The following is a 22,699-nucleotide window of genomic DNA, read 5'->3' on the forward strand; positions in this document are numbered from 1 at the left end:
CCGTTCCTCCATTGCCAACACCCTGGCTAGAATATTGCAAGACTTCTAAGAGGTCTCCCTGCCTCTCCGTTTGCTCTCCCTGCCCCAAATCTATTCATATACTGTGAGTAATTCCTTTAAAACTCTTAGGTTGGGTTACCCTGAAGCTGAACCCAAGATAACAATGATTCAGGTGCCAGTGAGTTATTAAGAAAATTGTCCTAGGGAAACTGATAAGGGAAGAGAGAAAGCAGAGCAGGAAAGAGGTAAAATCTAAGTGAAGGTGTGATTACAAAGTCCCATCCTCAGCGTGATCCTATAGGAGTTATTTAAAGTGTAAGCTATGCCCTAGACTTGAGGCAGAGTGGCTGGGAACTAGGCTGGCCACTCAGGGGAGATGCAAATTCCAAGGCACTTTCTGTCCTTAATGCTTTGGTCAAAAGCCCCAGGAGCCCAGGTAAATGGTACCAGGAGAATCCAAGGGATCTGGGTGAGGCTGACAATGTTATAAAAACAGAAATTGGATCATGCCACTTTGTTCAAAACCCTGCAAAGCCTCCCCATTTCCTGCTTAACAAATCTATGCTTTTACATTGGTCTCTCAGACCCAGCATTGTCTACCCCCAACCCCCATTACAACTCTGATCTCATCTCCTGCTCCTCTCCTTCCCTCCCCTCTACCCTGGCCACACTGGTCTCCTGTGACACCTCTAACCTTCCAGGCACTTTCTTACCACAGGGTCTTTGCACTGGTTATTCCCTCCCCTGAAACACTTTCCTCCCAGATAACTGCATCATTTAATCCTCCACTACTTTTCAAGTATCTAGCCAAAGGTCACCTTCTCAATGTGGTGAGATTTCTCCAATCTTTGGAGCCCCCAATTAATAAATATTGTACTCCACCTCAACCCTGTACCTATTGTTTTCCTGACCCCTCTTTCCCTGATCTATTTTTTTTCCATAGAACTTAGTATCTTTAAACATACTATATAATGCATTTAGTTATTATTGGGGGTTGAATCATATCCCCCACAAAAGGCATGTTTAGGTATCAACATCTGGTCCTGAGGGTGTGAACCCATTTATAACTAGGAACTTTGAAGATGTTATTAGCTAAGTTGTGCCCAAACTGCATGAGGGGGGGCCTTAATCTAATGTGGCTGAAGTCCTTAGAAGCAAGGAAATTAGACACAGAAAGAAAAGCCACAGGAGAAGCAAGGAGCTGGAAGTCAAGGGAACCCTGAAGAGAAAGAAGGAGATGCCACCCGTCTCCGTGGAAAAGCCAAAGAACCCAGAGATTGCTGGCTGGTTGGAAAATACCAACCCTGGGAAGTAAACCTTCTAGCTTCTGAAATTGTGAGCTAATAGATTCTTCTTGTTTAGTCAAACAATTGTGCCATATTTGTTTTAGCAGCTAGGAAACCCAAACAATTAATATGCTTATTGTGTTTCACCCGATGAATTGCCAGATTCATGATGTCTTGTTTTGTCCGTTGATGTAGTCCAAGCACCTAGAACAGTTACTTGCACATACCAGGCTTTACAAGTGAAAAAACAATCACATCAACCCTAAAGAGTAGAATAAAGATGAGATACTCTATACTGGACTTACAAAGAACAGCTACCACTTAAAATGGTGAATGCTTTTAAATGTTGTAGTTCTGTGCTTTGTGAAATTTGATACAGCCCCTCACCAAGTATGGTTTCTTGAACATGCATTTTCATGGTGCTTAGTTCAGGAGAGCTAAGTTTGGCTTTGGGATGGGTAAAACAAATGTCCTAGAAAAAATGGGGCCCACTATTTTGTCCTAAATGCCAATGATATGCCCCATGTAAGCTGTTCTTTTTTGTATACTCAGCTTCAGAGAGCGCCTGGCATAGGGTAAGTGAACAATATTTTGTGTTGAATAAATGAATGAATGACTATATCATCCCCTTGTCTTTTTTCTCCTATGGCATTTTTTTTTTCTTTAATGACCAGGAGGTGCACTCTGACCCAGGTTCAAGCACTAGTCTTATGCTAAAAGGTTCTTTCACTGTAGATCAGTCTTGCCATGATTGTGCTTTGGTCTTGTGCTAGGATCCAGGCCCTTCAGGTACTTAGGACAAAATCTTGGCTTTAGAATCAGACTTCTCCACGTTTCTTCTTATTCCTTTTGCTTGTTTCTTTTGCCTACGTATTACCTGTAGGACTAAAGTTCCCTCTTGTTCTTTTAAATGGAGCCCCCTACTCTTTCTACTATACACATATACTTAACCCTCACATTTCTGGACCTGGATTCCTGCAGGAAGCACTCAGATGGCTGACAAACTTCTTTGTGGTCACCTGCCTGGCCACTCCAGAATGACCTATTTCTGGACTTTTTCTGGATCCTGTACTATTGCTTGCTTGGATTGTAGCTTTCTTCTAGACATTTTAATTTCCATTTGTTGTCTTCTGGCCAGACTCTCCCTCTACAGCTCATCCCCCAACCTCTATCCTTATCTTACCTATGAAGTAGATGTCGTTTCAGATCTTATGTCCATCTACCTTGTCCTGCTAGAATTCATAGTTTCTCACCTGGCTACATGACCATGACTTAACGTAAGCCATACATTGGAAGAAAACAGATACAACTTTTAGCAATCTATTCACAACTTGGTGCAGACCTAATTACTAGTTAGAGATAGTTGTACCTGTATTAAAAGAGCATCAGGGTGACTTGGGTCTGCCTCTGAGCCCACCACCCTCTAGAAGACATTAATATATCTGAACACACTGTTCATTTCCAGCTTTAAATTTGACAGCATTGTGTATTGGTAATGAGCACAATCAAGAATTCTGGAGCACTCGCTCGTCTTTGATGAGGGCTTCCTGTGACTTTCCCCTGTGTGCTGCATCAGTGGATTTCACATCTATTTCAGGGCTGCACTCATTTGGTAGGAACCCCATTCAAAGAATGTTGTTGGTGCAGCACATACAGATGAGGCCACCTACCATCTGCATTTCAGGGAAATGGATGATGAAGAAGAAAGATGCTGTTTAGGTTGAGGATTTGCAATTCTATTAAAGTGCTCTGAAATGAGCATTTTGCATTTGTAAAAGGCTTTTTTAACAATAGAACCATTGAAATATCCCCATAATGAAGAAGGCAGTCTGGACTGGCTCATGTCTAGGTTATAAATACAGCTATTGTTGACTTTGGATTTGTTCATCCTAAAATTTCTCTTTTGGTTCTTAATTCATCTTACGGAAGGAAAATATTAGTGTCATGGAATTTTGGTTCAGGTAGTGTACTATGAGATCATTACAGGAGCTCTCAAACTATGCCCCAGAAACCCTAGAATTCTCATACTATTATCTCCTGGAATGAGCAGGGCACTACACGAAAGTATTATGGCTCAGGGCATGACAGTGAAATGGCCAAGTCAATGGACCATCGTCACCTTACAAGGTGGCTTCACTTTTGCCTGTTGCACATATTAGGATTAATACAAGACTTATTTTGAATGAAGAGTTAGCATTATATTTTAAATATTTAATTATCATTAAGCTAGTTCAATATCTTCTTTTAGCAGATGAGGAAAGTGTTGTGCCAAAGAGATTATATCAGTTGTCCAATGCTGTATAGAAATCTAATGGTTATGTAAAAAGCAGGTTTCTGGATTCCTTGTTCAGTGATGATGATTGAACTTTCAGCGAAAGAGAGAACAGATGCAGGTATGTTTGTTTGGCTTTCAGATTTTATAGTTTAAGTTGTTAATAGGCCATTGAAGTTTTAAAGCAGACACTAAAGTAGGGATGGTTGTTTCAAGGAATTGGTCCTCATTGCTCTCAAGTACATCTCATCACAACCACACAAACTCCCCAGCTTGACTCAGAAGAGGGAAGAGATTGAAGAATGGATGGCTGTAAGAAAACTGTTGCAACAAAGGGACACAAAAATGTAACAATAAAATTGAACATTGGTGGAAACAGACCAGTATTCTGATTCCTGCTTGGAATTGGTAGTGTGTTCATGGGAAAATTGTTATAGTCTTTTTGAATCCCTGGTACCCGATCTCACAAACTGGGAAAGCAAGCTCTGGGAACAGACTTTCTGGGTTGAACTTTGGCTTCTGCCACTAATCAACTATGAACTCTGATCAAATTATTTAAATTCTTATGACTTAGTTTCCTTGTCTATAAAATGGGTATCATGATAGTGTCTGCATTAAAAAATGTTAGTGAAATATTATAAACAAATACATGCAAAGCTTTTAGAAGAACCTTGTATACAGTAAGCACTCAATAAATGCTAGCTTTTATTGTAGTGATATGATAAGTAAGAGGAATAGCTTAAGGAAAACAGCTGGTGAACTGCTAGTGCATAAACTGTATGCAGCCCCACATATGTTGTTTTTTGTTTTCCTCTATAACTGTTTTTTTATTTTAGAGACAAATGTATATAGATATATGTGTATGGATCAGTCTTTCCACTCCCTCATGGTCTTTCACATTTGCCTTACTTCTCTGGTCACTAAGGGCATTTGATCAGAATTTGCCTCCTGATAAAATGCTGTATCTTCTAGGTATAAATAGATCAAGCAGTAATTGACAATGACCTGATATAAGGCAATGGCATGGAGAGGGAAAAAAGTTGGTATAGACTAGAGATGTATTTCAGGGGTTAGAATACTAACTTTGATGTTAACTGCTATCTCTAGTCCCAACCCTAACTCTAATTAGTGATTGATTAGATGTGAGAAGTCAAGGAGAAAGATGATGTATGACTTATCTATTATTACAATAATTATGCATAACAAACTACCCCAAAGCTCAAGGACTTAACCAAAAATAGTTTACAGTTATAAGTCACCAGATGAGCATTGATGATCTGAACTGATTTGATTAGCTTGGCTGGGCTTGCTCATGTATCTGTGGGTTGTTGAATTGGTGGATGATCTAGGATGAGATTATATGGGGTTCCTGGGGTGACTTGGCTCTGCTGTGCATGTCTCGTATCTTTCTCCTGCAACCAGCCAATAACCTGGATATGGCTTTCTATGGAGATGGCAGAAGTGAAAGAGCAAATGAACCAATCATAAAAGGACTTTTTAAGCAACATGTATGCTAACACCTCATTAGTCCACAGTGAGTAACATAACTGAGCCCAGGGTCAATGCATCAATCAGAATACTCCAAACAGAGTGGGGGTGCACTGAAAAGTTACCTGCAAAAGAGCGTGAGTATAAGGAGAAGTGAAAAAGTGGGGACCATTATTGCGGCCTACAGGGTGAGATAATTATGAAATTTTAGCTTGGGCAATTGCAACTACTGTCTGATTTTCTTGTAGACCTTTCCTCTTTCTCTTTCTCCTCCTCCTCCTTCCCTTTCTCCTTTCATCCTCCTTCTCCTCCTCCTTCTTTTTCTTCAAGTTTTATTGAGGTGTGTTTTAGATATTAAAAATTTGCACATTGAATTATACAATTCAATGTTTTAAAATAAGTATGCAAAAATTTTCAACCATTACTATCAAGCCAGTTCAGAATAATTTCAGTCCCACCCAACCCATATGATTCCTTATGACCATTTACAGTTAATCCCCATGTGCTGGTTTGAAAATATCATGTACCCCAGAAAAGCCACGTTTTAATCCTGATTCAATCTTGTGAAAGCATCCATTTCTTTTAATCCTAATTCAATACTTTAGGGCAGAACATTTTGATCAGATTATCTCCATGAAGACGTGGAGTGCCCAATTGCAGGTGTGACGTTTTGATTAGACGGAGATGTGACTCCACCCATTCCAGGTGGTCTTGATTAGTTTAATGGAGTTCTTTAAAAGGGGAAACATTTTGGAGGGAGCCAGAAATGTGAAAGCTGGCAGAAACTTCAGAGCAGAACTGACAATGATGCTGACACCTGGAGAACAGAGACATGTTTGGAGATGCTTGGAGCCCAGCAGACATTGCCATGAGATGTTAAGCAAGCCAGAATCTGTAGAGAAGCAAGGGAAACCAAGAGATGAAGGCCAGTCCTGGAGAAGCAAAGTGAGGAACGCCCACAGGAACTGTCTGAAAGTAATGTAGCCCAGGAGCATGTGAGCAGCAGATGCCAGTCATGTGACTTCCCAGCTTATAGAGCTGTTCCTGATCCATGGACCTTCTTTGAATTAAGGTATCTCTCCCAGGATACCTTAGTTTGGACATTTTTATAGGCTTGAAACTGTAAACTTTCAACTTATTAAATTCCCTTTTTAAAAGCTGTTCCATTTCCAATTTATTACATTTTGGCAGCATTTTGGAAACTAAGACACCCCATTCCTACCCTCAGCCCCAGTAAGCCATTAATCTTTCTGTCCTATAGATTTTCCATTTCTGAGCATTTCATATGAATGGAAGCATACAATATATAGTGTCTTGTGATTTCTTTCACTTTGGATAATGTTTATGATGTTGATCTCTGACCATGCGTGTATCAATAGTTGTTCCTTTTAATATTATCCATAAAATATACATTTTATCTATCCATTCACTAGTTGATAAGCAATGATATTATTTCCAGTTTTTGACCATTATGAATAATGCTGCTATGAACATGTGTGTGCAAATCTTTGTGGGAACATATGTTTTCATTTCTCTTGGGTATATACCTAGAAATAGAATTGCTAGGTGATATGGTAGTTTTATGTTTAAATTTTTGAGAAACTGCCCAACTGTTTTCCAGTATGAGAGGGTTCCCATTTCTCCACATCCTCGCCAACATTTGTTATTGCCTCCCTTATTCATCAAGACCATTCTAGTGGATGTGACATGATATCTCATTGTGGTTTTAATGGGCATTTCCTTAATAACTAATAATGTTAAGAATGTTTTCATGTGCTAATTAGGCCTTCATATATCTTAGGTGAATTACCTGTTCATATTTTTTCTCATTTTTTGATTGTTTTTTTGGTCTTGTTCTTATGAACTCTAAAGTGTTCTTTGTGAATTCTAGATACAAGTCTTTTCTCAGATATGTGGTTGGAAAATATTTCTGAGTTTTGATGAGAAGTTCTGGGAGGCTGCTGGACTTGATCTAACATGGCAGAATGGTGTTAGAACTGAGGATGCTATGGCTCTTGTCTCTCAAATTGTATTTCTTTTAGTAATGGCTAGGTACATGAAAAATCAAACTGTGGACATTGTTGTATGGTTACAGCAAATATCTATTGTCTTTTTTTTTTTTACATGGGCAGGCACCCGGAATCAAACCCGGGTCCTCTGACATGGCAGGCAAGCATTCTTGCCTGCTGAGCCACCGTGGCCCACCCTTTTTATTTTTTTAGCAAATATCTCTTGAACGCCAGGAATCCATGCTGATATTATTCTCTGCAGGGCTTGGGGACAAGGGAAGGAGGAAAATGACTTGTTTAATCGATTGGCAGCAAATAAGCCTTCAAAGAAATCTTCATAAGGCCTGCCTGCATATGCTTCCATCAGAATGGACCTTCACAATCTTTCAGACAATGTCTTTGGGAGTTACAACTTCCTTCACTATATTACCTGGTTTGTAAATACTTGTTATTTTGTGACAGCATTACTTTTCAGTGTGTGAAAGATGAGAACAGAATCAAGTGTGTGGAAAAAAAAAACATCACCCAAACTGACTTATGGAAAGTGAACAAAAGTTATTGACCCAATGCTTGGAATTTTCCTTGCATTAATGTGACCCATCAGACAATGCAGAGTTGCCCAGAGAAATGGCCTGTTTTTCTTCATCACTTTGTATCCATTTGTCTTCCAAAATAACTTAAAATGAATAGCATCCTAAATATAAATATGGGCAGCATCCTAGTATAAACAGCATCCCTAATTATGAGCCAGATGCTCATCCTACTTGCTTTGACCCTCTCTGATTTTGGGAAACATTCCTCAAAAAAAGTAGGATGCTAAAAATTCTCAGAGAAACTATGTGATATCTAGTGAAATGATAAATATACATGTTTTCTCTTGTCAGGGGAAATCCAGGTTACTGAAAAGCATTAGGCCAGGGAAAATCTTTTAGATTGGTAAAATTTCCATTGTTTAATGCAAGGCTTAGGGATTCTTACTTCTTTCCTCACCTGCTAAACATAACTGTGCATTGGAGTGGGGAGGCAGGCATGTGCCCCCAAAATATACCCATGTAAAAACCTGACATTTTAGAGAAGGGAAAAAGTTATAATTATTGAAATTGCAGTCATATTGTCAAATATGTATTCAAATATGTTGTGACACATAACTCTTCGTTGATTTTTGTTGCTCTGGGACAATAGAAAATTTACAGATTTGTTTTATCGATAGAAAATGAAAACAAAGCATCTCATGGGGAAACCCACTTCTGTTCCAATTACCTCTAGATATCACTTCCTCCCTTGCGGTTCTCCTGTTCCTTTTCTTTTTTAGCATTGATCTACAACTAGTATACTCATAACTCCTCTGAAATAGGAATCTTGTGAAAATCAAATGAAGATGGAGCAGGAAAAAAGGTAGAGATTATTCATACTCCTGGGTGGAATTCTCTTACAACTTTGACATTTGCCCAAATTTCAGTGCTTCTTTCTAAAATAAAACCAATCTTGCTTGTAGATATTGATTTGCACCAACGGTATTCATGTGAATAATACTGGGGATAATTAATCATTTGGTTTTCGATGCAGGATTACTGAACCACAGAAAATATACTGTTGAACCTTACATTAAGTTAAAATGCAGGTTCCTTAAAAGTAGTTCATCATGTTTTAGTAAACTAAATCATTTAAAATACAACTGAGAGTTGTATATATTTGGAAGCAGGCTTCAGTGAATTGTAGGAAGTTATCAAGATAGTATTTCAGTGTCTGTAACTTCATCCTGATTGGTTTGTTCTATGCGTATGGAATTTGGAAGGTGTCACCTGGGTTTGTAGAATGGCTGCTTCTTTCTGTGGTACGGGACATGCTCCTCACACCATGGTGGAGTGTGGGGGGTGGAATAATGAGAGAAACAGACCTGAGGGTCTCATGACCTGGGAGTCATCTGCTAGTCCCTTGTCCTCTCTGTCCCTTTATTCACAAGGGGCTGGCTGGTACTCCCTTGCCCATCCCACATGGATCTGTCCAATAGAGGAGAAAAAACCATAATCCTCTCCTGGGCAGTGTCTTCAGGCTGGGTCCTTGACCAGCCAAGTTGAAAGTATGATCTAACGGACTGCTCAAAGCAGGACCAAGTTTCAACTTTATGGGCTTAACATGTTTCCTTGTGCCACACCAAGTGGAAGAAAAGGCCTCACTTTCCTAGGATTTAGGGGATGCTAGCTCTCTCCCTCTCTCCGTCTCTATCTTTATCTCTCATTCATATTTATCTATATGCTTGTATCTTTATTATCTATATCTATACATACATCTATATCATCTATGTCTTCATCTACATCTATCAATATCACCCATCTGCTTCCTCTTATGTGTTTCCACCGTATCCCCAATTGTCCTCTTGAAGAGCATGTTCATGTCCTATTGCCTGGTGTCTCTACTCCCCTTTTTAGGTACTTCCACTGCTCCTCCTAAGAGGAACAATTCCCCAACCCTTGGTCTCTAAGCATAGTTCAAAACCCCCATCACTTCAGAACTGGGTCTTGAGCTGATGGAGACCATCCTTTCCACCCAGATTTTTCTGGTACCTGATAGAGTAGGCATAGGTTTAGGGACATGATGATGCTCTGATTTCAGGTCTTTTTATTTACTACAGAGATCTAAAGCTACCTCACTAAAATCTTGCCACTTTGAGGCTTATTTTCTTCCCAGGAAAACAATCTAGTTTCTCAGAAGAAGTCATGCCACTTGCTTAACCTAATTTTGAACAAATTCTTTATAAAGTAACTTCTTGGGAAATAGTTACGGATCATGTGACTCCTTCCTGAGTTTCTTTCAGTTCCATGTTGCTGAAAATCTTCTTACCCATCAAGAATGAATGGATTCTCATGGATAACAAAATGTCCACATAATTGAGGGTGTGGGGTGGGGATAGCTCTTAGATCATCCTTCCATATATCAACTGCTTGGCATATCATGCGTCACTTTGTTTTTAAAGTCTTAAATGAATCCCTTGTGACTGCCCCCCCAGGAGCAGATGAGCAGGAAGCTGAGCCTCTCCAGGGACTGAGCCTCCTGCCTCCATTCATCTAAGAATTCAGGGGGCTTGCTCAGCCTGTACGATCCTGTTCTGTTTCCTGACCTCTTGTCTAGGGATAAATGCAGAAACCTATGGTTTGTCATCAGGACCCTATTTTCCAAGGTCCTGGTTACCTTGGTTTGGGGGCTCTGAGGAGGTGATGCAGATGGCTGCAGAAAACCCAAAGGTATTTTGTAGGACCCCTCATGGCCAGAGGTGCATTATCTTGGGCTCTTCCAGTTACAGTTCTTCAGGTGATATTTACATGCTAAGACAACGGAGTGGACAACTGGTTGACCACCCAACCTCATTTTGTTATTTATTTGCAATGCTCTTGCATCTTATCCTTTCTATTCCTCTATTCCACAGGCTTGCTCACTTCTTAGACTATTTGCATAAACTACTTCTCTGCCTGCAAAGCTTGGCTCCTGATAGTTGCCTGATGGGCTAATCCCAGTTAAATGTCCCCTCCTCAGGGCAGCCTTCCCTGATGACATCACCCTATACTGATTCTCTCTACAAAGCATTTATCACCATCTGATATCTATTTGCTCATTTGTTATTTATCATCTACCTTTCCCAGTAGATGGTGAGTTCCTTGGGGGCTCGGACTTTATCTGCCTTTTTTTTTTTTTTTTTACTCTATTTCCAGTACCTAGAACACTGTCCTGGATGGAGTGGGTAAATATTTGTTGAATAAATTAATGCATACATGCTTTTCCTTGTAATTTATGATGTATTATCTTTGTCCTGTTTAATAACTACACTATAAACTTTTAGAGGGCAATGCTGTCCTTACATTTTATGATCAGAAAGCTTAGCAGATTTAGAAAAACATCTGGGAGTGTAGAGTGGGGGCAATTTGCAAGAAAATTGTTTTTCCTAATTTCTCTAAATAAAGGTTCTTTCCTTCTCTCCCTTTGCTCCCTCTCTTCTTCTCCCTCCTTCTTTCCTTTATTTATTAATGTAGCTTTATTTGTACATTGTTTGAAAATGGGGGCAGGTAGACCACAGAAAACAACACATGGAAAATCTAGGCATCCTGTTCCGTGGCCCTTCACCTATTCACTCCAGTCCTACCTCAGCAAACTAATACTGATACTTACATTGTTATCATCTTGTTCTAAATGATATGTTTTGTATTAATCAAATGTACATCATTAACAAAGGGAAATGGATCTACAAGTCTTATAATGAAGATCACCTATTTATTCTGATGTTTACCTCCATATTTCTAAATAACATTATATTTATCTTGATTTCTCAACTTTTCAATTTTAGATACTATCTATTAATATAATGCTCCAAGGATAAGTATTTAGCTTTCTCACTTTGCTCCCTGCCCCCTTGCACTTACTTTCTTCATCCTCTTAATTTGCTAAGTCAACATTAACTGTTTGCATGATCATGCCTATGAAATATTGTTTAAAGACAAGCTACCTAGAGTTCCACAATAACAAGCACTTTCTTGTGCAATTTTTGGTGTCCTCATGAGTTAAAAATTGCATCATTATTTTTTGTTTGTTTAATCTTCTGTGCACCTGTTGTGAATTTGTTCCTAAATGCACTAACAAACTTTAAGGTTAATCTATTAATTCCTTTTCTTTTTCATTTTGATGAACTACCTCTAGTAGCTCTTCTTCCTGTTACAAATTGGGCAGATTGTATGCTAGGGTTGGGATCTGTAAACATTTTTGGCAAAGGATCACGTGGCAAATATTTTATTATTGTGGGCAGATTTCTGCTGTAACTACTCAACTCTGCTGTTGTAGTGTAAAAACATCTATAGACAACATACAAATGAATGGACATAACTATGTTTCGATAAAACTTTATTTATACTAATAGACCATAGCCCCCTGCCATAGACTGTCAATCCTTGCTCTAGGCCTGCTTCCCTGCTGTCATCCTGGATCTTCCATCCATCATTCTAGGATGTCCATTCATGTTTGCTGTATTGGATCCTGTTTCTGGAGCTTATTTCTACTCATTTCTGAGTTTCTTCTCTTATTTTGATGCAAATCAGCTTCCAGTTGCTTTCTGATAAAAGTTCAATGAAGGTGATATTTTGAGGCCTTAGTTTCCTGAATGTGCCCATTTTTTCTTTTCAAACTTGTTTGATGGTTTGTCTGGGTGCAGAATTTATTTGTGGCTACATGGGTACCTAGTAAAAATATGAATACATGCAAAAACATCCTGCAAATTATGAACACTACATTCAGGAATTTTGTAATAATTCAATGTTTTATTCTGTCTAGATTATTTTTGCATACTATATATGTTTTTAATTTTTTATTATAAAAGTTGTGGGTTTACAGAAACAATCATGCATAAAATACAGCATTCTCATATACCTCCTCTTCACCAGCAATTGTATTGGTGAAGAACATTTGTTACAATTGATGATGGCACTTTTTTTTGTTGATGATAACTACCATTTCTTTAAAAGTAGTTACATTTGTTACAATTGATGAAAAATTATTAAAGCAATATTATTAAATATTATCCGTAGTTTACATAGTGGTATTTCCCCCCATATTCCCAGCCTATTATTATTATTTTTTCATGCATGACTTTTTTTTTATTACTCATTGTCATGGTTAGGGACACATGTCAACTTGGCCAAGTTGTGGTACCTGTTTATCTGATTGGGCAAGCGCTGGCCTGTCTGTTGCAATGAGGACATTTCATAGGATTAGGTCATGAACACGTCAGCTGCATCCACAGCTGATTCCATTTGTAATCAGCCAAAGGGGAGTGTCTTCTGCAATTAGTGATGCTAAATCTAATCAGGGGAAGCCTTTTAAGGAGGACTCAGAGGAGACAGGTTCCATTCCTGCTTTGGCTGGTGAGCCTCTCCTGTGGAGTTCATCCAGGCCATCCATCGGAGTCGTCGGCTTCGCAGCCTGCCTTGTGGATTTTGGACTCTGTGTTCCTGCAGTCACGTGAGACACTTTTATAAATTTTGTATTTGCAAGTGTTCCCTGTTGATTCTGTTTCTCTAGAGAACCCTAACTAATACACTCATCTACTCATACACTGGAAAAAGAGGGTACCAGTTACAAGAGCTTTAGAGTTACACATTCACAAGATGAAAGTTATATGGTTATACAATTATTATCAAAGATCAAGGTTGCTGGATTATAGTCGAACAATTTCAAGTATTTCCTTTTGGCTATTCCAATACACTAGAAACCAAAAAGAAATATCTGTATAATGAGTCATAATCATTTGTTAAATCTTAACTTCCTTCGTTTGCTCATTCTCTCTGTCTTCAGGGATATCCGGGTGTTTCAGTTTGCTAAAGCTGCCCGAATGCAATATACCAGAAATGGATTGGCTTTTATAAAAGGAATTTATTAAGATACAAGCTATAATTCTATGGCTGTGAAAATGTCCAAATTAAAGCATCAACAAGAGGCAGCATCTGGGTTCCTCTGTCACATGAAAAGGCACATGGCAATGTCTGCTGGCCCTTTGCTCCTGGGTTTTATTGCTCTCAGCTCCTGGTTCCAGGGGTCTCCTGTCTGAGCTTCTATTTCTCTCTAAGTATCTGAACTTTCTCAGCTTCTTGTTTCAAATGGCTCCTCAGCTCCTATTTCCCGTGACTTTATTTCTAAGCATTTGTGGGCTCTCCTTTAGCTTCTCAAAGTCAAACTCTGGGTTTCATCTCTTAGCTTTGCTGTGTCTGGTTTGTCTCTCTGCCTTCTCTGTTGGTTCTTGGACCTCTCTCTCTCTCTCTGTGAGCTCCTTTAAGGACTTCCAGTAAACTAATTAAGACCCACCTTGAACTGGTAGGGTTGCAACTCCATGGAAGTAATCTAATCAATAGATTCCACACAAAAGATAGGTCTGCCCCCATGAGATTGGATTAGTATTAAAAGAACATGATTTTCCTGGGGTTCATAACAGTTTCAAACCAGAAAACTGGGTAGTGACAATTTTAACTTCTTCATGCTGAAAAGGGGTGTCAACATTATGGGGTAGAGGAATGAAACTGGTTGATGTTCTTGGAAAGACAGGTACCTCTTGGTTTCAAGGTTTATCTGGCATAGGAGCGATCTGAAGTCTCCACGTTTCTGTAAAAATTAATTTACACATTTAGGATACTGATTAGCTGTGTGGAAGAACAAGAGGAATTGCATAGGTTAGACATACACAGGGAGAAACAACTGATTCTGTAATGTTTCATTTTAAAATAGAAAAGAAAGAAAGATATAAAACAAATATGTCAAAAAATTTATAAATCTGGAGAGATGGGGCCATGTGAGTGTTTATTTTCTCTATTGTACTATGTATTTGAAATAAAAATATATAGCATTAGATGTAGAAATTTAATAAATATCCAATTAGGATATTCTGGACTTAGAATCTGTAACAAATGTTTACATCTTACATGGACGAATCCTGTAAAATAAAGTGAGATTGTTGTTAAATTTATTAAATGAGAGAAGTGGCCCTAAAATCTTACGTTTCAGTGTTGTCTTCAATTTCATTTTAAACATTGTGTGGTTTGATCCAAGTGTCCATCAGCAGATGAATGCACAAAGAAAATATTTGCAGGTCTAAAGCATGGGGCACAATGCAGGGGCTCCTCTGGAACCAGGTCTGATCTCTGTGGTGTTGGAGTTAATTTAAACTCAGCACAAGACAATTTGAATTCCAGAAATCTTGGGAAATGAATCACATGTCAGACTCTGGTCAGACATTTCTTCAAATGAAGAAAACAAAGTACCCTTTTTGAAAATTAAAAAGAAGGAAGAAAATATTGAAATAATAGCGGAACTTGTTTTCACAAAGGGTATTTTTAAAGCTAGTTTTGCATTTGGGTCAATCTCAAATAATAATAATAGAGACTCTAAAATGTTTGGTGTACTGTCTCATTTAGCTCATGGACCATCACTGTAGCATTTTTTGGCTCCTGGGGCCCAGTGGCTTTTTTTTTTAGTGTTCATTAGTTAATTCACTTATTCTTTTTAAAATATATACCACCTATTATTAACACCTTGTATTAGCATCAGACATTTGTTAAAATTTATGAAAGAACATTCTTATAAGTGTATTATTAACTATAGTTGTCATCTACAATACAGTTCAATGTGTTATACAGTTCTATGTGTTATGTTTTATTTTTATTCCAATAATATATACATCCTAAAGTTTCCTCTTTTAACCACATTCATCTAGATAGTTCAGTGCTGTTGATTATACTCAAAATTATGTGCCACCATCACCACTGTCCATTTCCAAACATTTACCATTGGTCCAAACAGAAATTCTGTGCAAGTTAGCATCAACTCCTCATTCTCTAACCCCAATCTATTTCCTGGTAATCTACATTCTAGATTCTAACTCTATGATCTTGCTTATTATAAGTGGTTGATAACAGTAGAATTATACACTATTTGTTTTCTTGTGTCTGGCTTATTTCACCTAACAATATTTTCAAGGTTCATCCACGTTGTCACATGCATTAGGACTTCATTCCTTTCTACAGCTGGATAATATCCCATGTATGTATAGGCTGCATTTGGTTTATCCATTCTTCAGCTGATGGACACTTGGGTCAGTTCCATCTTTTGGCAATTGTGAATAATGCCACTATCAACATCAGTGTGAAAACATCTGTTTGAATCCCTGCTTTCAATTCTTCTGGGAATATACCTAGTAGCGGGATTGTTGAGTTGTATGGTAATTCTGTATTTAGCTTCCTGAGGAACTGCCAAACTGTCTTCAAAGTGGCTGCACCATTTTACAATCCCACCAGCAATGAATGAGTGTTCTTATTTCTCCACATCCTCTCCAACACTTGTAATTTTCTGTTTAATAGTAGTCATTTCAACGGGTATGAAATAATACCTCATTGTGATTTTGATTTACATTTCCTTAATAGCTAGTGATTTTGAGCATTTTTTCATAGCTATTTGTATTTCCTCTTTGGATAAATGCCTATTCAAGTCTTTTGCTCATTTTTAAATTGAATTGCTTGTCTTATTATTGCTGAGTTGTAATCAGATACATGGTTTCCAAATATTTTATCCCATTGAGTAGGTTGTCTTTTCATTTTCATGATCAAGTTCTTAGATGCACAAATGTTTTTAATTTTGAGGAGATCCTGTTTATTTTTCTTTCACTGCTTGTGCGTCGGGTGTAAAGTCTAAGAAAGCATTGCATGACGCAAGATACTGAACATGCCTACCTGCATTTTCTTCTAGGTGTTTCATATTGCCAAAAAATGGAACTGACCCAAGTATCCAGGCTCTTATGTTTAGGTCTTTCATCCATTTTGAATTAATTTTTGTATATTATGTAACATAAAGATCCTCCTTCTTTCTTTTGCATATGGATATCCAGTTCTCCCGGTATCATTTTGTTGGAAGAGAGTATTCTTTCATAATTAAGTGAACTTAGCAGCCTTGTCAAAAATCAATTGGCTGTAGGTATGAAGATCTATTTCTGAGCTCTCAATTTGATTCCATTTATCATTATGTCTGTCCTTGTACCAGTGCCGTGCTGTGAGTTCTCTAACTTCATTCTTTTTTTTTCAAGATGTTTTTGGCTGTTTGGGGCCTCTTCCAAAGAATTTTCCAGTTCTAACAAAAGGGAAAGGTTACACTTTTCTATTTTTGAAAAATAGGTTGTTGGAATTTTGATTGGAATTGCATTGGATCCTTCAATCATTTTGGGTAGAATTGGCATCTTATTGATATTTAGTCTACCAATCCATGAACATGAAATGTCTGGATCATTGTAAAATAATGCATGTGGTGAGGCATCTTGTTTCTTTACTTAATTTGATTCATTCAGCATTTCAAGAGGTAGTTCATTGACTACCTACTATACAGAAGATACTTAGGGAAGATTAAGAAAACAGGTAAGATATTGCATTATACATGGGCTGGGTGTACTTTCATTATTACCCAAAGCAGGTCTTTTCCAAATGTTCCTAAAAGTCGGAATTGCTCCCCAGACATATCTGTTGCATAGAAAATGAAGCTGTCCAAAAACATGAACTTTTCTATTAATAGTAAACAAGGTCAATGTATCAAGATGGAAGCTTTTTTTTCCCAACACAATCAACATTGTTATAATAGTCCTTGACTTTTTAGCATGGGTGCCATATTATTAAATATCCAACTATGGGATAGTAGAAAAAACTTAGCAGTACTGTATGCAGGTAGCTGCTTGTGTTCCTAGAAGACTGGGCTGCTCCCTTAAATCAGCAGTCTCATAATGACCTGGAGCTCACAGGTAAATTGCTTACCTTTTCTCTGAGCCAGAAATCAGGTTTGCTTATGGTTAATTTCCCCATGAATGGATTCAGTCCTATCCTTTAACCATTACAACTTTATCAGCTGATTTTGCTTTTTATATTCCTATATTACATATTCAGATATAAAAGAACATACACATATTGCATCTCATACAAACACAGTAAAAATAGGTACTGAAGCTAACACTTTTTCTCAGGGTAATTTTAACAGGATACTATTTAGTGCTCAGCTAAAATATTTTGTGGCATTTGCAGGTACATCCTTTTTTTATTTTTGTCAAGGACAGCGATTCTAATTTTCAAGTTTTAACAAAAGGGAATGGTTACAACATTTGACAGTTTTTGACAGTTTGGGGTTCATTTTTTTTTTTCCAGTGGGATGCCAAGGGAAGAACGACAGGACTGTGAGATCCCTTGGAACGCACGGAAGCAGGAACCACTCCTCCCCATTACAGCTGCTTGAGGATAACATTTTTTTTTTAACCAGAAGCTTAATGAATGTATTGTCCGTCAGCAATGAGGCATGAGCAAAGGATTTACAGGTGGTGAGTGATTGGGGGTCCCCGCTGGCGTGGGGGGTGTGGCTATGTTCAGGACGCATTTCGGCCCACGCTGACATGCAAGACCCTCCGCCGCAAGACCTGTTGTCAGACTGCAGCGTGCTCTGCAGAGAAATGAGATTACCCGTGCTCAGACAGATGGGGTGCCGGCAATTTAAAATGGTCCCTTAAATACCAATTACACTTGTATTTACAAAGCACATTAAACCCACGTGAAGGGCATTGTTCAAACCTATGGCCTTAGCTGTGGTGTGAATGTGGGATTTTCTCACTGACATTGGAAAATTCGTGAAGAAACACACACCTGTGCACATTACACACACGCAGTATGTAAAGCTTTTTCTCCCTTTTCATTGTAATTTCAAAAATCCCGAAAGGCTCAATTTATTCATTTTAGTAGCTAGATTTCCTGTTGTGCTATTATTGTGGTATGACTGGATTTGCAAACCCATTGCCCAAATGTCTATTTTCCATAACCAAATATCCGTTAAAACAGAGAAATTCACAGGTGCATTCTTTTTGTCTGTGGGAGCAATAGCTGGGGCAAGGGGTCCTTGTGGTCTTTGCTGGACTCTGCGTTTCATCCACAGGGCTTGTATAGTTATGGAAGACAATGGATATGTCCAAATCCATATGACAACCCATTGCTGTCATGTGCAGACTTGCCAGTTAGATCTATTTTAAAGATAAACGTATAAATTAGTAAATCATATGTAATGAAAAATTATGCATGAGAGATGCAACAAAAGAGAAAGAGAAAGAACAACCCTGGGAAGAGTTATTTTAAAAGAAACTGGAGATACACAAGGCAACTCCTGGCTGGAAGTAAATCTGGACACATGCAGAAGTTGAGGATTTCCCAGCCACTCATGGGGGGCTTTTTTGCAGTGCTGGATAATGAAAGAGACTGGCTGGGTAAGATTTCCGTCCTAACAATGAGATGATGGAGCAGTCTCTTTGAAACTGTCCGTGTGTGCTCCGGAATGCTGATTGTGCATTCAAATCCCCATCTAGTGGGGGGCATTTATTTGGACTTACTTGCTCAGCTCCGTGACAAATTCTATGTGATTCACGTGATGGGTGTAGAAATCGTGGGGGATTTCTTTGATGTCCAACTCCTCAATCGGACTCAGCACCCAGTTTTCTTCATGTCTCCACATTTCAGTCTCTTTCTGTACATAATGCAGTATACATTTGTTTATCCAGCATTCTGTCACCCAGAAGTCTCTAATAATATCTGCATCTGTTCTTGCTGTGATGGAGGCAATTGATGTTCATAATAATGACCCTGAAGCCAGTCAGGAGCCTTTTAAGTCACGCAGGATTGCATTATATTTTGTGGGGGTGGGAGATGGGGTGTCTCCGGGGTCATGGCCAAGTGCAGTGGAATTAGAATCGTAGCAGCGTCTAAGGCTGGATGAACTGCAAACAGAACAAGAGGTCCTTGTTTGGCCAAGGAAAGCTTTTCCCACTCATCTTTCCCCATTCTTTTCACAGGCAGGCAGCACATGTTTTAGCTGGGCACTCTGCTAAACCGAAGATTTACAAATGTGGCTCAAATATAGGCCGGTTCTCTAAGAGGCCCCAATACAAAGATAGGACATGCTTATGCTCTTATATTTATAAAACAGTAGTCATAATTTACAGCATGGTTTTGGAGCACAGGGGATTAACATCGAAACTGGCAGAGGCTGGAGGGAGGAAAGGCTTCGGGCTTTCTGGTGGAGATGGTGCCCAGATGGATTTTATTAGCTTGAATAGAGGTTGGGTGGACAGTCCCAGGTGGAGGGGAGAGTATGAGCAAAAGCCCAGGGCTGGGACACACTCTTTGGTGCTGTTTGGAAGACAATGTATAAGAGGAAGATGCTGGAGAAGTAGGGGTGGAGGTGGGGGACAGATTATGGTGGTCCTTGCATCACAAAGATGCTGGACTTCATTTTGAGCCTCTGGGGAACCCTTTCAGGGTATTAAGCAGGCCAAATTTTTGTTTTAACTGCTTTTTCTTTGGCATGGGCAGGCTCCAGGAATCGAACCCAGGTCTTTGGCATGGTAGGTGAGAACTCTGCTACTGCACTAGCCATCATGGTACCGCCCCCGATTTTTGTTTTGGATTAGAGATTTCTAGAGCTTTTCTTTTTGGCTACAAACTCCTTTTGTTTTTATGGAGCCAGCCGAAGTGGTGCTTCCCTGTTTGGAGCTGGGTGGATGGGTGAGCTGCCTGTCTTCAGCTTCCTGAGGTCCTGGGACACTGCCTGGGGCCCTGGGGCACCATTCGCGAATGGTGCTTGACGAAGTCCAGGAGAGCGATGACAAGGACTCAGAGTAGGATACCAAGAGCAGGCCTACAGAAGAGGGAAGGATGCCAAGAAATATTTAGAAGGCAGAACTGGTCTGTGTAGCAGGGAGCTTTATGAAGATTTCATCTGTGTTTTATTTCATTACTTCGATGATCAAGAAACCAGAGTCTTCTTATTTGACCCTGGGTTGGAGACTCAGTGTATGTCATTTGGAAGGAAGAGATGGTATTTTCTTTCTGGAGAAGGTAAAGAAACTAGAAAGAAGTCAGTGCTTCTGAGTTCTAAGCTTTACTTTGAGAAGCTCAGGCTCTCTCATGTATGAAAGGGAAGGTTGAGAGAGAAAGTAGCTTGGCCTCCACAAAACTGGAAAGAGGGTTTATGGCTATAGATGACACCAGAGTTTGAGCCCCCGAGAGCCCACTGGCAGAGAGGTCTCAAAAAGGACTTTCTGTGTGTAACTGAAGGGACTAAGCACTCAGAGACCATGGAATATGTTGGCTTATTCCAGGGTCAAGGCAAGGGAGACTTCGCCATGCAGGGACTTACAAAGCCATTCAGACAGAGGTTGGTGTTTCTAGCTCAATCATTTAGCAGTGAAAAAAGTCATAGGCAGGCTGCCACCAGGGCTTGTCCCTCAGTGGGTCTCCAATTGCTTGGGCACATGTCCAGTCCTGATGTTTTAGAAGATTCAGAAAAAGGCAGCTCAGATATGGGATACTGAATTTCCTGCTCATATGACAAATGAGGTTTCAGCTGGTTTTATTGCAACTGATGAAAACAGAAGAGATGCAGTAATGTCAGACTTCACATGACCTATTCATGACTGTTAGAAATGGACTGGGCAATTGATTAAGTTCATGCATGATGGTGAAGAAAGAGTCAAAAGTCAAAGTTTACACCCAGGTTTTTAGCTTGAGTCTATATAGTTAAATTGAATGATATGCCACGGAAGAATTACATGATGAAAAGTGTGGTTTAAGGGTATTACATCTGAGGAGCGTAATAAGTTCAAGTATAAGAGAGGCGATACAGCTTGAAAGTTAAGCTCTAAAGCTAGATTATTTGATCCTGGGGGAATAGTCTCTCTCTGTGCCTCAATTTCCTCATCTGTAAAATTGTTATTAAAGTCATGTGGCATCTTTAAAACAGGGTCAAACAAATCTCTGACCCTCTTCTCATTGAGAGTTGGGGTTCATTTCACCCAACCTTGACTCTGGGTTGGCTCATGACTACTTTAACCAATAGAATGGTTTAAACTTTCACAATGTGACTTTAGATGCTATGTTGTAAAAGGCAATGTGAGATCTGCCTTGCCCACCGGGACATTCACATTTGGAGTTCTGATCCACCATGTAAGGAGTCCAGCTCCTTGGGCCTGCCATGCGGTGAGGATGTCCAAGCTGCAAGGCCCTCTTACAGAGGCTCTAATAAATGGCCCTAGCTAAAGTGCCAGCTGACAGCCCACAGCAGTTGCTGCACTGGTTGGTGAAAATGCCTCTTGATGATTCCATCCCCAGCTGTTGAGTGACCTTTAGCCACCCAATCTTCTCAGCTAAGGTCCCAGACTTCAAGCAGTAGAGCAAACCACCCCACCAAACTCTGCTAGAATTCTTGATCCACAGAATAATAAAACCATCATTTTCATCCCAAGTTTTGGGGATAATTTGTTTCATGGTAATAGTGTATTAGTTCGGGTCCTCTTAGATGCAGATACCAAGATAGGATTAAACTTGGAAGATATTTATAATTTATTAGATATTTCTGAAAGAGAACATAGGGAAGAAGTCAGGAGAAGTGTGAAAGCCTTCATACCAAGATGTGGGTATGACGCCTGGTGAAGGAGACAGGGATGTTTGGAGAGGAGCACCTGAGAAGTTGTAAAGACCTTCAGAAAGGCTATGGGGAGTCCATGAGCCAAGGTCTTTTGTCAGAGGAGTTCCAACTCTCCTAGTGTCAGGCTTGCCTGAGTTTCCCTGCAGCACTCAAAAGTATTGCCTCAGTAGAAAGGTGTGATGAATTGCAGAGCTGGCACCTGTGGCTTTTAGTCAATAACAAAGGTCAGAGTGGCACAAATAGTATCTACCTCATTAAATTGTTTTGATAATTAAATGATGCAGTACATGTACTAAGCATAGGACAGTACCACTATAAGTGTTCAACAAATATTAACTCTTATTTGTAGTAATCTCTGCAATAATGAGAGTGGATAAGAACATTTAGGAAGAGTACAGCAGTGTACACTGAATAGAACCATGGAGATAGTGACATTTGAGAGATGCTCAGAGAAAAGATAGCCATGAATAAATCCAATGGGTGATGTTAGCTGAGAATTTACTCTGTGCTAGGCACTAAGTGCCACTGAAATATAAGCTTCCAGAAAGCAAAGACTGTTATCTGTGGTGTTTACAGCTATATCCCTGGTGTCTAGAACTGCCCCTGGTTGGTAACTGCTCAGTTCC

The 22,699-nt window shown here is 39.3% G+C and overlaps 1 long non-coding RNA gene across 2 annotated transcripts in view; it reads left to right on the forward strand.

The window, feature by feature from the left end:
- The window catches only part of LOC143652456 (uncharacterized), a 302,503-nt gene that overhangs the window by 113,421 nt on the left and 166,383 nt on the right, over positions 1-22,699 (forward strand). For both annotated transcript variants that reach the window (XR_013160678.1, XR_013160679.1), the window contains exon 3: positions 17,759-17,928. This is a non-coding gene — a long non-coding RNA (uncharacterized LOC143652456). The remainder of the gene's footprint in view (positions 1-17,758; positions 17,929-22,699) is intronic.

This window comes from Tamandua tetradactyla, chromosome 12 (genome assembly GCF_023851605.1).
Source record: "Tamandua tetradactyla isolate mTamTet1 chromosome 12, mTamTet1.pri, whole genome shotgun sequence".
In the NCBI taxonomy this organism is placed as follows: Eukaryota; Metazoa; Chordata; class Mammalia; order Pilosa; family Myrmecophagidae; genus Tamandua; species Tamandua tetradactyla.